The sequence below is a fragment of the Pelodiscus sinensis genome, chromosome 2 (assembly GCF_049634645.1).
Source record: "Pelodiscus sinensis isolate JC-2024 chromosome 2, ASM4963464v1, whole genome shotgun sequence".
Taxonomy (NCBI): domain Eukaryota; kingdom Metazoa; phylum Chordata; order Testudines; family Trionychidae; genus Pelodiscus; species Pelodiscus sinensis.
The window spans coordinates 17,013,034-17,029,923 of record NC_134712.1 but is presented as its reverse complement, the minus strand read 5'-3'; the positions used below and the strand labels follow the sequence as shown (position 1 = coordinate 17,029,923).

The following is a 16,890-nucleotide window of genomic DNA, read 5'->3' as shown; positions in this document are numbered from 1 at the left end:
GATTAGAAGTTGACTGGGACTCAGGAGATCTAGGTTCTGTTGCTGACTCTGCCACTGACTCATCATGACATACTAGTCAAGTCATTTAATTCCTCTTGACCTTACTTGACTCCATTTGCAGAAAGAAAGTGATGATGATATATAAAGGCCCCTCTGCAGCCCTTTTATCCTTGTTTAGCATCAGAGATGGGTGAAACCCCGTTGAAATGGCCCATATTCTCCAAGTTTTACCATGTAGAACTTTGACTTTCAGATGGATTTGATGTGAAACTGTAATTTTGCCTCACAAAGCTTGTAACCTGGGGGCATGTTCCAAATCCACTTTGTGCCACTTAGGCCGTGGTGCAAGGGAGCAGAGACTGTCTGCGTTCCTCGCCCTTCGGCATATCCAGTGGCTGCACTTCCCTTCTGAATCCACTGATTGAAGGTACCATGTTAGTCGGGAGTTGGGGCAGAGTTTAGCAAACTCTAGGAGTTGGTAGGTAAGATCCCATGGGGAAACAAATCTAAGGAGAAAAACAGTTCAAGTGAGTTGACAGTTTTGCGGAGAGACACGAGAACAAGCTATCCCTCTTGGTAGGAAAAATAGGAAGTATGGCAAGAAACCACTCTGGCTTAATTAGGAAATTTTCAATTATGTGAAACTTTTTTTTTTTTGTCCCAAAAAAGTGGAAACTAGGTCAAATTACAAAGGATGAATATAAATAACACAAGTATGTAGGGACAAAATTAGAAAGGCAGAGGCACAAAATGAGATTAAACTAGCTAGAGACATAAGGATCTTACGCAAAAAAACCCTGTCCACACTGCTTGTTTTTGTGCAAAACCCCCTTGGGCAAGAATGGCTTGAATAAATTATGCAAATGAAGCACGGCAAAATGTTGAGTGTAACAAGAAAACATTCTTACACATACATTAGAAACAAGCAGAAAACGAAAGATAGGGATGTAAGAGAGTAATCGATTAGTCAACTACCTGATAAGCTTAAGTCCAGTTGACTACATGCATTCTCCACCCTGCTCCCCCCCTACCCCCGCTGCCTCTATACCCGAAGCAGCAAGGGGGGAGCAGGAGCCCCTGCTGGGCGAAGCCAGTGCTGTCTCTGCGCCCCCACTCTCCTCCACCTCTATCAGAGGCAGCCAGGGTAGGTGGGGGTAGAGGAGGCTGTTCCGGCAGCAGCATCTGGCTGTGGGGGGTCCCGATCGGAAGTCGGGATCCCTCACTGACAGGGGCTGCTGCCCATGAAGCAGTCCCTGTCTGCAGCAGGTCCCAATTTCCCGCTGGCATCCCCACAGACAGGGGCTGCTACCGTCTGGGCAGGCAGCCCCACTCAGTCCCAGCTTGTGCTGGGCCCAAAGTCCGCTGCTGCTCTGCAATTTAAAAGGCAATAGGAACCAGGCGGCCTGCCCCTGGCTCCTACTGAATTTTAAATTGCAGAGCCGCAGCTTTGGTTCTTGATCCGGCATGAGTAAGGACCAAGCTGGACTGCCTGTGCCCTCCCAGCTCCCACTGAATTTAGGAGCCGGGTGTTCAGGAAGCCCGGCTCAGTCCCTGCTCACGCCAGGCTGGGGACCAAACCCCTCTTTGACTCTGACATTTTAAAACACAGGAGGGGGAGTGGAGGCTGCCCCCGCCTTTTAAATTGCAGAACTGCAATTTAAGCCTTGTGTATATTTAAAATAGTATAGAGCTATACTAGCTTACCTTCCTAGAGTTGACCCAACTTATACTGGCAAAAAAGCCCCTTTGCAGGTATAGCCTGTATCTGTTCTTTGAGCAAAAGGGGCCACACCAAACTTCTTTGTCAGTATAACAGTCTCTATGTTAGGGTTTTTGCCACCATAGCTGCGTCAGTTGGGGGAAAAAAAAAAAAAAAGGCTTTACCAACATAGCTGTACTGGCAAAACTTGTTTAGATGTAGACTAAGCCTAGCCCCAAGTCCAGGTCTATGCAAAAAAGTTAGGCTGACCGAGCTTGCTGCTCGGTCGTGAAAAATCCGCATTCCTGAGTGACAGAGATAAGCTGACCTTGCCCGCCCCAATGCAGATAGCGCTGGGTCGATACAAGAATTCCATTAACCTAGCTATGGAATCTGAGGGAAGTAGATTAACTTTAGCAATGGGTGAACCCCTCCTGTCATTGTAGTGTCTACATTGAAGCTCTACAACAGTGCTGCAGTGTCTCAAGTGAAGATGGAACTTCTGCCTCCTGGATGAGAGATGTAGCAGAGCCATATCCTCTGTAGATTGGGCACAGGGGGAAGTTTTATAAACTCTGAGCAGGGGCTTTATACCTGAGCTTTTCCTCTTGTGTTTTGTTTTAAATCTTTCTTCTGAAATTACACTCTTGTGTTGGTGATCCATACATCTGTTGATTTTGTACAAGTTATTAATGAAAACAGGTTTTGTTAGTTTTGTGTGTGTAATATCTCCTCCTCCCCTCCGACCCCCTTGATTTCAAAAGCACATCACTGATTTTTAGGATTAGGGCAACAGTATGAAAAGCTGTGCATGGTCTATGTCATTACTGCACACTTTACATGAAAGTGAAAAACAACATTAGCACATTGCAGAAATGTTCCTGTGATGACTAACTGCTTTAAAGTAGAGAAGAATCCTTTAGTACCCAGCACAGACAAACACCAAAATTGCAGGTTTGCTGAAGTTTCCAGATTCATGCTCAGTTGGCAACAAATAAAGGGAATTGTGTTCTTTAAAGTAGTTTTTCATTAGGGTTGGGAGGGAACCAAAACCATAAAATAAATACAATTTGACAATGGTAACATTACTAACATTGCAAGATCCTCAAATGATACCAGTCTTCACTATGTTTTGCTTGCTCTTTTGCTGTGGAATAGCATGTTGTCCTGTAGTGATGGATATACAAGATCATATATCTGATCTGGCAAGAATGACTTTTTTTTAAAGCTTTTAATAATTAAATTAGACTAATATTGGCAGAATGTCTCTCAAATTACTGCTCAAGGATGTTTCTTTTTTCTGTATATTCACTGGCACACCTTTATAGCTACTTTTAAAGTATGTATTTTTTAAAAAAATATGGTATTGCTTTTATGTCCAGCAGCACTGCTTAGCTGTGCCCGTGGTAATGGACACTCAGTCTTTTGGATTGTCTTTAAAATTACTCCCCTTGCTCCTCCTGAATTTAGATGTAATAAAATACTGCAAAACTCAACAGCCTAAAATCATCTACTGAACTGCTGAACTGCTATATTAATTTAAAGGACTCCACAGGGTTAGAGATATTTTGATATTCTTTTGTTCATCTGCTGAGCAGACCAGTGTGGATTAATATATAGGAATTTGTAGTGAAGTTTCCTCATAACACTAAAATGTAAAAATTCTAACTGGCTAACAGCCCAAGACTGCAAGAGGCCTTCAGAGGGGTTTCTTATATAGAATTTGAAATATACTAAAGCCTCCTCTGTGCGAAATGGACACTTGAAGAGTTTGCTATCAGTGGTCCATTGTTAATTAGCTGATACTAGGAGGCAAGTAAAGAGTCACAGAGGAACACATGTCACATGGTAACAATCAGTAACACTTTTGGTGAAATTTACAGCAGCTATTTCTTCTGAATGATTGAGGACGTGGCATCCATGCTTTGTTGGCTTCTGGGGCTAGAAGGAAGTGGCAGATGTTTCATCATCATTGTTGCAAAAATTGTAAATGTAATAACCTGTGATTAAATGTAGAGGAATGTAGAATTAGAAAGAGGATCAAATTCATCTATTGGGCCTTCTAAAAAAACATTACTGTAGGCACATCAATTAAAAGGAGGTTTGTATGACCATGGTCTCCAAAAGGTCTGGAAAGAAGAGAAAAAAGTTACTCTTTGTTTCTTTGCGGACCACTAAGTAAAACCTGGAGTCTGAGTCTCCCTCAGGGACAAGAGATGCCATTGTTTCTGGTATTTTACAGATGTGTAATGAGTGTCTCAGTTTACAATCTAAATAGATAAGATGGAGAAAGGGAGTCAAGTTATCCTCATCTTACAAATTGGGAACTGATGTACAGGGAGATCACGGCCCCAATTCCAAGTGTATCCAAGAGGACAGACTCTGGAGCCCCCTCTTTGGACTTGAGTGGGGTTCTCTGCAGGATTGGGGTCTGTATAACCTGTCTATGGTCATACATTCAGGGCCTCCATCAGAATTGAACCCAGATCTGTTGAATCCTAACCCAGAGTGTAAACCATGAGAGCATATGTATCCATGCCACCATTTCAACCAGCACATGTTCTCTGTTGATACAGAAGTAATTTTTCTGGGCTGATACAGGTGCACCAGTAAAGGTGTAGGATTCCTAGTATCCTCTGTTCATTTTATCTGACTTCTCCAACAGAGATTCCATTTACAGTTCATCTTCTCTTTGCCGGACCAGCAAAGCATTGGGAGGCTCAGGGAAAGAGAGCAGTAAACGGGAGTAGAGGGAAACCTTCCCATAGTTGGGACCCTCCTTCCAGATGTTGGGGTATCCTCTCGCACTGAGGTTACCTCTCCGGGGGAGGGAACTCCAGTTAGTAGGAAAAGGCAGGTGGTGATAATGGGAGATTCGATCACTAGAAATATAGATAGCTGGGTTTGCGATGACCGGGAGAACCGTATGGTGACTTGCCTGCCTGGTGCAAAGGTTGTGGCTCTCTCTAGGCATCTAGATAGACTTATGTGTAGTACTGGGGAGGAACCGGTGGTTGTGTTACATGTAGGCATCAATGACATAGGGAAGGGTAGCAAAGACATCCTGGAGGCCAAATTTAGACTGCTAGGAAAGAGCCTGAAATCCAGGACCTCTCTGGTGGCATTCTCAGAAATGCTTCCAGTTCCACGCACAGGGTCATGTAGGCAGGCAGAGCTTCAGAGTCTCAATGCATGGATGAGACGATGGTGTAGGGAGGAGGGGTTTAGCTTTATAAGGAACTGGGGAAACTTTTGGGATAGGGGGAACCTATACAGGAAGGATGGGCTCCACCTAAACCAAAGTGGACCCAGACTGCTGGCACATAACATTAAAAAGGTCGCAGAGCAGTTTTTAAACTAGAAGATGGGGGAAAGCCGATTGGTGCAGAGGAGCATGTGGATCGGACAGAGACGTCTCTTAGAGGAGAGTCTATTGATAGAGGTTCTCTAGGTTTTAGTCAGGAGGAGAGGATGGAAGAGGATAAAGTATGGGCTAGCTGAGATGAAAAACATTCACATAAAGAATCTGACACATAAGAAAAGGGCAGATAAATAAACAGTGACGAGTTTTTAAAGTGTTTGTACACAAATACTAGAAGTCTAAAAAATAAGATGGGTGAACTAGAGTGCCTCGTGTTAAATGAGGATACTGATATAATAGGCATCACCAGGGCTTGACAAACGGCGGCAAAATCTTCTCGCCAGCCCTGCACTGCTCATGCGCAAGACCCAAATTGTGCATGCGCACGCCGCCGGTGAACGGGACGACTGGCTGAAATCTACTCGCCACGGGCGAGTAGATTCAATGATTTGTCGAGCCCTGGGCATCACAGAAACCTGGTGGAGTGAGGACAAACATAGAATCGTAGAATACTAGGACTGGAAGGGACCTCGAGAGGTCATCGAGTCCAGTCCCCTGCCCTCATGGCGGGACCAAATACTATCTAGACCATCCCTGATAGACATTTATCTAACCTACTCTTAAATATCTCCACAGATGGAGATTCCACAATCTCCCTGGGCAATTTATTCCAGTGTTTGACTACCCTGACAGGAACTTTTTCCTAATGTCCAACCTAAACCTCCCTTGCTGCAGTTGAAGCCCATTGCTTCTTGTTCTATCCCCAGAGGCCAAGATGAACAAGTTTTCTCTCTCCTCCTTATGACACCCTTTTAGATATCTGAAAACTGCTATCATGGGACACAATCATTCCGGAGAGCAAAATATATCGGAAGGACAGAACAGGTTGTGCGGGTGGGGGAGTGGCACTATACGTGAAAGAAAATTTAGAATCAAATGAAGTAAAAATTTAAATGAATCAACATGTTCCATAGAATCACTATGAATAGTAAAAGCGACGAGGAGTCCTGTGGCACCTTATAGACTAACTGAAGTGTAGGAGCATAAGCTTTCGTGGGCAAAGACCCACTTCGTCAGATGCATGTAGTGGAAATTTCCAGAGGCAGGAATAAATATGCAGGCCAGGATCAGGCTGGAGATGACGAGGTGGATCCAATCAAGGAGGATGAGGCCCACTTCTAGCAGCTGATCTGGAGGTGTGAATTCCAAGAGACAAAATTTCTTGATACCTTAAATGACTGCTTGTTGGAGCAGCTGGTACAGGAACCCACAAGGGGAGAGCCAATTCTCGATTTAGTCCTGAGTGGCGCGCAGGATCTGGTCCAAGAGGGTAACTATAACAGGACCACTTGGAAATAATGACCATAATATAATAACATTTAACACTCCTGTGGTGGGAAAAACACCTCAGCAGCCCAGCACTATGGCATTTAATTTCAAAAAGAAGAACTCTGCAAAAATGAGGAGGTTAAACAGAAATTAAACGGTACAGTGACTAAAGTAAAATCCCTGCAAGCTGCATGGACACTTTTCAAAGACACCATAATAGAGGCCCAACTTAAATGTATACCCCAAATTAAAAAACATAGTAGAAGAACTAAAAAAGAGCCACCATGGCTTAACAATCACGTAAAAGAAGCAGAAACAAAAAACAGGAGCAGAGAGAGATAAAAAGACATCTTTTAAAAAGTGGAAGTCAGATCCTAGTGAGGTAAATAGAAAGGAGCATAAACACTGTCAAATTGCGTATAAAAATGTAATAAGAAAAGCCAAAAAGAAGTTCGAAGAACAGCTAGCCAAAAACTCAAAAGGTGGTATAAAATGTTTAAGTACATCAGAAGCAGGAAGCCTGCCAAACAACCAGTGTGGTCCCTGGACGTTTGGGATACAAAAGGAGCACTTGAAGATGAAGTCATTGTGGAGAAACTAAATGAATTATTTGCGTCAGTCTTGACGGCTGAGGATGTTAGGGAGATTCCCAAACCTGACCTGACCTTTGTAGGTGACAAAGTTGAGGACTTGTCAAAGATTGAAGTGTCATTAGAGGAGGTTTTGGAACAAACTGATAAATTTAACAGTAACAAGTCACCGGGACCGGATGGCATTCACCCAAGAGTTCTGAAAGAGCTCAAATGTGAAATTGCGGAACTATTAACTATGGTTTGTAACCTATCCTTTAAATCAACTTCTGTACCCAGTGACTGGAAGATAGCTAACGTAACGCCAATATTTAAAAAGGGCTCTAGAGGTGATCCCGGCAATTACAGACCAGTAAATTAAGTTGTCATAGGATAAGAGGGAAGATCCTTTCATGGACGGAAAACTGGTTAAAAGACAGGAAACAAAGGGTAGGAATAAATGGTAAATTTTCAGAATAGATAGGGTAACTAGTGGTGTTCCTCAAGGGTCAGTCTTAGGACCAATCCTATTCAACTTATTAATAAATGATCTGGAGAAAGGGGTAAACAGTGAGGTGGCAAAGTTTGCAGATGATACTAAACTACTCAAGGTAGTTAAGACCAAAGCAGACTGTGAGGAACTTCAAAAAGATCTCACCAAACTAAGTGATTGGGCAACAAAATGGTAAATAAAATTGTGTGGATAAATGTAAAGTAATGCACATTGGAAAAAATAATCCCAACTATACATCTAATATGATGGGGGCTAATTTAGCTACAACTAACCAGGAAAGAGATCTTGGAGTCCTCATGGATAGTTCTCTGAAGACGTCCACGCAGTGTGCAGCGGCAGTCAAAAAAGCAAACAGGATGTTAGGAATCATTAAAAAAGGGATAGAGAATAAGGTGGAGAATATCTTATTGCCCTTGTATAAATCCAGGGTACGCCCACATCTTGAATACTGCGTACAGATGTGATCTCCTCATCTCAGAAAAGATATACTGGCATTAGAAGAGGTTCAGAGAAGGGCAACTAAAATGATTAGGGGTTTGAAATGGGTCCCATACGAGGAGAGATTAAAGAGACTGGGACTTTTCAGCTTGGAAAAGAGGAGACTAAGGGGGATATGATAGAGGTCTATAAAATCATGAGTGGTGTGGAGAAAGTGAATAAGGAAAAGTTATTTACTTGTTCCCATAATATAAGAACTAGGGGCCACCAAATTAATAGGCAGCAGGTTTAAAACAAATAAAAGGAAGTTCTTCTTCACACAGCGCATAGTCAATCTGTGGAACTCCTTGCCCGAGGAGGTTGTGAAGGCTAGGACTATAACAGGGTTTAAAAGAGAACTAGATACATTCATGGAGGTTAAGTCCATTAATGGCTGTTAGTCAGTATGGGTAAGGAATGGTGTCCCTAGCCTGTTTGTCAGAGGGTGGAGATGGATGGCAGGAGAGAGATCACTTGATCATTACCTGTTCGATTCACTCCCTCTGGGACACCTGGCATTGGCCACTGTTGGCAGAAAGGGTACTAGGCTGGATGGACCTTTGGTCTGACCCAATATGGCTGTTCTTATGTTCTTATCTTCAGTGTTTTTCCGACTTAACATCATAACAGCCCTGCGGTGTAGGTAAATCACATTATCCTTGTTTTCCATGTAGATAAGAGGTTTTGTCTTGTTCAAGGCTTCAGACAGGTGTTTGGAATCAAAGTCAGTCTTAGATTAAGGAGTTGCTCACTGCCAGCCCTGTGCTCAGCCTACTAGACTATGCTACCTCTTGTATTATCCCTGGGCCCTGTTTTTTCCCACTGAACTGGGTTTGGGGATGTTTCACCTCTCTTCACGAATTTGCCATGGAAGCTATTGCAGTTGTCTGCTGCATGTGCTCAGGAAGTGAAGCTTAAAATGGAAGACACACCACAGGGCATCCAGATGCTACCCAACATTGTTTGATTTCTCAGGTCAGATTAAAATTTCACTCAGTATTGTGCCCTCTGTTGTGGTAGGATATATCAATGCATTTATCTTTCTGTTTTATGCTTTTTTTATGGAGGGATGGACATTACCTGTTTTATCCAGAGGTGGGGCATATTAAGAGTGTATTCTCTAGGCCAAAATAGTAGATCTGGCCAATCCAGATTAAAAGCTAGTTTTAGGAGCGTTGATATCTTTAAAGACCAAGCACCGAGTGTGTGTAAACCTCAGGTTTACATGCTGCCATCATTAGATTTCTCCATATCTGAAGTGAAAGCCTTAACACTGGTGAATAAACCAGTGTCAAATAAAACCATGTCATTGCAATGTGTGCACATCACAGAACACCTTTCTTCTCATAGACATTTGTATCTGTACACGTACATACTCCAAGATTCAAGGTAGCTCCCTATTTGGGATAGCATTTACACCTGCGTGTAAGTGCCTTCTTTAGTCAAGCCACCTAATATGTATACACATATGCAGAGCAAGTAACACAAATATAAGAGATTAAAGAGATCACTAAAACATGCAGGAGGCTGGAAATAATGACAACAGCTTTCATCAGGAAAACCAATTACCCACTGCATGCATGCACAGCGTCTCATCTCCTACAGAACAAGCAGAACTACTTATTCCAGAGATGCTTTTACCGTAATCTGACTTTCACAGAAATAAGAAGCCGGCGCTGCTTCTAAATGGTTTATTTTTCTAGCTCTCCAGAGATGGATCAATTGTCAGAAACATGCCTTGTTGTACAGAGGAAGAAAAAACAGCACATAATTACGCACAATGACCATCTGCTGGAGAATGCTGAGTAATAGGATATAATGAAAATTCTGCCCTGGCCCACGGATGTGCTGTTGCTTTTCATGCTGACCACTGTCTGGAATGCAGCTCTGCCAAAAACACAGCTTTAACCAGAAGAATGGCTGAACAACCCTATAACCAGTAAGCCCTCAAAACTACATTTGAATATTATCAACATAGTTAACTTGCTAGGGTTCTGTCTCACTCTGACACATTCCAGGGAAGAAATGTACATTTTACTGGAACACAGAACAGCAGCCCTTCCCAGTTTATGTAATAAATGTGGATCACAGATTTTTTTTAAATGAACTGGAAGATATAACCTCATATCAGAGACGTCACAAACATTAATCAGACTTATCAACACTCCTGCCACATATTTTCCTGTCATCAGTCTCATTTAATAAATGATACACTGAGGCAGAGGGTAAGTAACTTCCCAGCACAACAGTCATTGGATGTCTGAGGATGGAAACAGTTCGCTTCCAGTTTTCTGCCCTAATGGCTAGACCTTGTTGCAATACAATTAATAGCAGTTTTCAGACAAAGAAGGAACTAGTGAAAAGAATGATGAATAATTATTATTCACACTATAATTCTTTCATGTTTAAATAATACTTTCATCTTCAGAATGGTTTACGAATATTAACCTTCAAATTTCTGTACCACCGTGATGTAAACAGTACTGTAATGATGACAAATCTGTATATAGCGATTGACTTCCCAAAGGATTCTAAAGCCTGTGATTTCCCCAGCATAATAGTAACACGCACCATGGTGGTACAACGTAAGATTATTGGAGTACTTTTGCAGTTTTTTACCTTACTTGCCTGCCTTCAATTCCACTCTATTCCACTTTTAAGTGCTGTGTTTATGTATACTGAATTCAGGAGACAGGCTTCTTTGAAATTAGGTTAGAAGTGGTTTGTCAAAGAGATGGTTTGCAGCTATGTGACTATAATCTGTCTGGGGAGCCCAGAGGGTAGCCACACGATTGACCCTGCCCTTAGCTGAAACATGAGGCTAGAAAACAGAACAGCAGCAGGCTTTCTATTGACTGGTTCTTCCATAGAGCTTTTCATTGCAAAAGATGCTTGGCAGTAGCTTTCCAGCACAATGAACCAGCAGTGGGGGTGTGGATGTTTTTGCCAAAGTTGATACAGCAGATATAGACTTTGACCTTAATGGCTATGCCTAGTTTGTGATCTTGTGCAACAACCTAGCACCTGGGAAAAAGAAATGGAACTCATCTTACCTAGTTGAAATGGATGAAAGACTGAGACAGCCTTGCTGGAGTCTAGATATTTCAAACCTCTGACTTGATGTAGTAACCCACCCCTTCCAGTGAGATCCAATTGCTGAAATAGCAAGCAATTTCTGCTCATCCACTAGCTAGCAAATAAACATTAGGGATGTAACATCTCATTTAATTGGCTAACTGATTAAAGGGAGTGGGGTGGGGGACAGGCTGGATCACCTGGCCTCCCCCACCTCCAGGCAGCAGTGCAGACAAGGCCTGCTCTGGACGACTAAAGCAGCCCCTGTCTAAGGCAGGTGGGCAGCAGCTCCAGCCCCCACTGTTTAACCATTTAGGTTGAGGCTTACCAGTTAACTAGTTAGCCAGTTAAACATTCGCATCCTTAATATACACATGCAAATGAAATGTGTGTCTGGCTCCTGGTCAACTGGCCATGTGGGCAGGGTTTTTTGGATCCTATTGTACTGATAACAGTCCTAAGAGAGAACCGAGAGGTAAATGGTGAAAGATGTTATAGGCAGAGATGTCCAGTGGTTCAGGTATTAGCCTTGGATTTGAGAGACTTTGCCATGGACTGCCTGTGACTCCTTTGGCAAATCGTTCAGGGCTGGATGTTTGAAGGTGTTGCCCAGGTCTGAGAGACTTTTTTGAAAATGGAATTTAGCTGTCTGAGTTACTTAGGCTGCGCAGAGCCATGTATACCTTTTAAAAATCTGGGCCATAGCTCTTCTGTGCTTCAATAAAATGGGGATAGTAGCACAGGAGTGTTGTGAGGATAAATGCAATAAAGATTGTGAGGCACCCAATGCTAGGTGATGGGGCCTGTATAAGCACCATAGAGTGTTACTGAGTGTGTCCTGCAATGTGATGGATGCAGAGACATAAGTGCTGGAACTCAGGGTGCTGAGGGTGCTGCCAGACGCCTTGGCACGAAAGTAGTAATAGCAAGCCAAATACATGGTTTCTGCCTTCAGCAGTCCTACTGTAAAAATTGTTCCGGCACCACTGTGCAGGGGCAATGGTGCATCTCCACTCATTCCACTGCAGGATCAAAGACTGGATGTACAGAGAGGTGACAGTTTTCCAATGGCATCTTGAATAATGGAATGAAACAACTTCATGTTATACAGATGGAGGCAACACAGCAGACTGAAATGAAGCTGTCCAAGGTTTGTTAGCAAGTCACCCTCAAAGTGCATTGCACGCCTCCCACAATTACAGGAACTGTTTACAACAAGTTGCTTTCCTCAAACCAGACTCTGAGACTTTAACAGCCTTTGGTAAATAGGCTCTTCTGTCTTGCTGTATTTGATTGGGTCTTGAAAGACTAAACATAGCAGGGTTCCTTAGCAGTCAGAAAATTTAACAATTATGAAGGACAACACAAAACAACAACAAAGTGTATGGATGTGAGGCCTGGTAATTGTCAGGGTCTCTGATCCCGTACATTCATACTGTGTTCTGTAATCATCTGTCATTTCAGGATCTCTGCATATTGGGCTTCACAAGTACAGACTAAAAATTAAACAAACAGTGACTGTTCTATAAATATTTAGTCCCCACTGTTTAGGAAGTGTTCAGAGCAGGAGACAAAATAAATTAAAGTTCATGACTGTCTGAGCAAGCTATTGTAGGATGGCATTGTCCCTCTTTGGCATCAGCTGGTGGGATGGGATGGTATGTGGATTTTCTGCATATACTTTTTTTAAGAGGGGTCAGTATTCAGACATCTTTTGCATAGAATTAAGATTACACTTTTCCAAGATCCATGACTTCTTATACTGTGTGTCCAAAAATACACTGATCGATGGAGTAATGAGCCTCTATCTTGCTAATCATGTACAAGAAGCCACTAAAGACACTACACATACCAGACAGCAGTTTAACTATTCATTTATATCTTGCTATATATAAAAAAGTTTTTCCTACAGTATAACAGTGTGATGTCGCTGCACACTCCTATGGCCTCCCTGCCCCAGACACTGTTCAGGAACAGGCAAAATGCCTGGCAGCCTGGCCTCGGCAGATTCCGCCTCCCGAAAGGCTGCGGACAGAGCTGAACCGGTAGCCAGATGGCCTGAGGCGCTGCACAGGAACAGGCCTATAGGGGAAGTGGCATAGGGCCTGGTGGCTAAGGGGAGGTGCTGGGTGCGCATCAGGCCGGCCCTGGTGGCTCCCTGCTCAGAGGAAGCAACCATTACACCATATCCCCTTCTGGGGCACGAGGTGGACTGGACTGAGCTTTGGCTTTCTGCCTAGTGATGGGGGGGTCGCAAGGCCATGCCCCTCCCAGGCTGGTGCTCTCAGCCCCTTGGCCCAGGGGTCTGCTTCAGCAGGTGCAAGGCCTGGAACATGGCCCACTGGCACTGGGAAAGGAGGCAGGCTTCATGCCTCCAACTATCCTAGTGGAACCCGTCACTGAGTCCGCCAACCCCTGAGGCATCACCGAGGGGAGGCCCAGCAGCATGCAGAGCAGCTGCAAACATGGCTGAGTGGAGGCGGGCTAGCTGCAGGTGGGAGGGGGGGCTCCTGCCTCTGCATGGTGGTGCCTGGAGCCCCCCCCCCACTGTATGGCTCCCTGGCCCTCTTTTCATCCTCCTTGTGTGTCCTCAGCCATTCTTCTGCCTCCTCACAGACTCTCGTCTGCCCTTCTCAGTCTGGCATCCCTAAGGAACCTCCTCTCTCTGACCGTCCCGCCAGCCTCTTTCTCTGCCTCCTTTCCGTTGCCTCTGCCCACAGACATCCCCCTTTCCCATTTCACAGCACCCCAACAATGCCCCCATTGCTGCCCCTCCTTTCCAGGCAGCTGCCCAGATCCGGTTGTCTCAGCACCTAGCTCTCCGCCCCCCAAAATTCCTGCATATGGACCTGCTGCTGTTTCTTTGCTGGTTATGTTGCCTGCTCGTGGGAGGGGGCAGGGTGTAGGTAGGGAGGGAGGAAAGGGGATAAGGGTGTATGTGGGGATGGGCAGTGCAGTAAGGGGAGATGATGGGGCGGAGGGAGAGGGATATAGGAATGGAGGCAGGGGGATGGGCAGTGTGGGGTAGGGAGGGGATTAGGAAGAATGGGTGGGTGCAGGAATGTAGGCAGGAAAATGGGAGTGTAGGGATGGAGGTGGGGCTAGAGATGTAAGGATGGGCGCGGGCTGTGGGCCACAGACTATTCTATTGGCGGGTGGGGCGGGAAGGGTGTGGCTGTGGGGGGGACTGGCTGGTGATTGAAGGACACGAGTGGGCTGGGTGGAATGGGCTAAGAGCATTTGGCTAGAGGGGCCCATCCAAGTGTGTGGTAGAGCAAGAGTGGAGAAGGGTGCAAGTGGCTTGGGGCCATGGAAAGTGCAAGATTAACAGGCTTTGTGGCCGCAAAAGCAGCCTGCAAGAAGGGGGAGGGGGAATTGGTGAAGAGCAAGGGGTATAGCCTCCTAGTTTAACTAAAATTGAATCATTACCATGGCAACAGGTGTGAAGTTTTGTGCCTAAGCGGGTAAGAGTATGTATACATTTCGAAAGGCTAACCTATACTAGGCGTGTAACGTCCCATTTACTTAGTTAACTGCTTAAATGTTATGTTAAACTGATTAGCTGATTAAACGGGAGCAGGTGGAGGCTTGCTGTGGCTGGGCTGGAGCGCCACCCTACCTGTGGCAGGCCCTGTGGGGCTGCAGCAGCCCCTGCCTGCAGCAGATGGGTGGCTGCTAGAGCCCCCAACAGATAACCAGTTAACCATTCATGTCTTTAACCTGGACCAGTTTGAAGCGGTGTTTCTCTGGATTTCCAGGGTATCAAAATATGGGTAACCACATTTCCCAAAGGAAAAATGGGGCATTGTGTGGGGCTGGCTGGAGCCACTTGCACAAGTCCTTTCCCCTCCTTAAGTTTCCCTCCCCATCCCCTCCCTTATAGGGGGCTGTTGGTTGCTGGCCCAAACCTTGCCTCCCGCATGTGCAGGGCTCTCATTGGAACCCAGCCTGCTCCCCATGCAGTGAGGTAGCGTTACTCATTGCTTGAGCTCTGCTCCAGTGGTAAAGTGCAGGTTAAGAGGAAGGAGGAGCCAGTGGTCACACCACTAGCCTGGGATTTCAGAGAATGGAGTATCTGTGATCTGCTGTGCTGCAGCTTTGTGATCTTGGGCAAATCACTTAGCCTCTCTTTGCCCCTGTAGCATGGGGATAAGAACATTTCCTTACCTCACAGGGCTCTTGGGAGGAGAAACGTGGAAGACTGTGAGGCGCTCAGGTACTGCGGCAGCAAGAGTCATGGAAGTACCTATGAGAGATCCAAATGCTTTATCTGAGCAGTGACTTTCTCCACACGCTGGCTCTGGGCCACTGATTGCAGAGAGACTGTTCAAACTTTACTGTAGAGCAGGGGTGGGAAACCTTAGGCCTAGGGGCCTGATGTGGGCCTTGGCTTTTCTGGATCTGGCTCCTGAGGCTCATGGGGGGTGGGGAGGCTAACTTTGGAAAGCCCCACTATGGGGCTGCAGCGCACAAATTCTACAAGGCTGCTCCCCCCCCCCCTCCCCCCCAAAGGCTGTGGTGTGCATGTGGAGTGTCTTCCTCCTTCTCAGTCTGGGGCTGAGGGTTTTTTTCCCTCACTTTTGTGCAGTCCCTGACTGACTCTTCTGTGGGTCAGCAGCCCCTGACCCAAAAAAGCTTCCCCACCTCTGCTGTGGAGTAAGGCTCTGCTCACCTTTCTTCCTCCTGCCCTTTAAAAACAGTTCCGTAAATATACCGTTTCTTGTCCTCTCAGGCTGCCTCTCTCTGGAGACTGCTCACTTGCCTGCTCTTCCCTCTCCCCCTGGCTCTGTGCCCTGGATGTCTGCTCTCCCCCCATCCTGGTAATGTCCGTGTCCTTGCTTGAATGCTTTGGCCATCGACCCATAGCCTGAAACATGTGATTTGATTACTCTTTATCTTAACTTGCATAACTTAACAAAATTGTTTTGATCTTGCCTAGTTGCTAGAGAAGAAGCGGCTCTGTAACCAAATATTTAGAATGCCTTGGAAAGCATTTTCTGTCAGCTTGTATTATTTTGCTCAGGGCTGTCTCAGCCTGTAGAATTTGCTGCTGTGTTCTGAGTATGTCCAGCTGAATAACAAAGGTTTCTGAAGTGCAGTGTGTTGCTTATTGCTCCACGGATGTGAAGGAAAGATTGATGGATCATGGCAGAAAAGCAAATATGGTGGAAAATGAGTAAGAAAAGGATAAATGCCTTGGTTGCCCACTGAATGAAATCACTTCTGGAGCACAAAAGAGTTTTTTCTTGTTTTGATTTGGGCACAGTGGCAGGTTTGAAATTTTTTCCCCTTTAAGTGCTTTCTTTTAATGCCATTTATTAGACTAGCTCCTAGTTCTTAGAGCGCTTTTCATCAATAGACTTCAAAGAACTATACAAAGGAGGTCGGTATCAATATCCCTGTTTTGCAGATGTTAAAACTGAGGCACAGATTGGGGAAATGTAAAAGTCAGCCAAAAGACCTGTGGCAGAACTTGGAATAGAACCCAGGTCCCCTGGATCTTAATGCATTACTCTGTATATTTCACATCTGTTTAGCACCTTTCAACCAAAGTATTTCATAAATAGACTTTGCAGATCACTGTTAAAATGCAACTGTCTCTGGTGTGAAACTCAGCCAACCAACATAAACAACTTGGTCTTCAACAGAGGGCACTCTCCCTATTTACTATAAAAAAGAGAAATTTTGGAAGAGAATAAATGTACAAAATAGCATTTGGCCTGAATACTTAAATAAATGCCATGACTATTTTAGTCAGCACGACTGTTCGGGATGTTGCTGGAGCAGCTGTCTGTGCAGCGTGGACCCTTGGCACTAGCTAATGAACTGTTTCAATAGTGATTCAGTACCACCTGATGAATCATCG

The 16,890-nt window shown here is 44.8% G+C and overlaps 1 long non-coding RNA gene across 1 annotated transcript; it reads right to left on the bottom strand.

Moving 5' to 3' along the window:
* Positions 1-380: 380 nt before the first annotated feature.
* On the bottom strand, positions 381-15,828 carry LOC142826935 (uncharacterized). Its single transcript, XR_012901216.1, has 3 exons — positions 15,697-15,828; positions 15,192-15,270; positions 381-506 (listed from the first exon to the last, which is right to left on the bottom strand). It is a non-coding gene; the product is annotated as an uncharacterized LOC142826935 (long non-coding RNA).
* Positions 15,829-16,890: the final 1,062 nt, after the last annotated feature.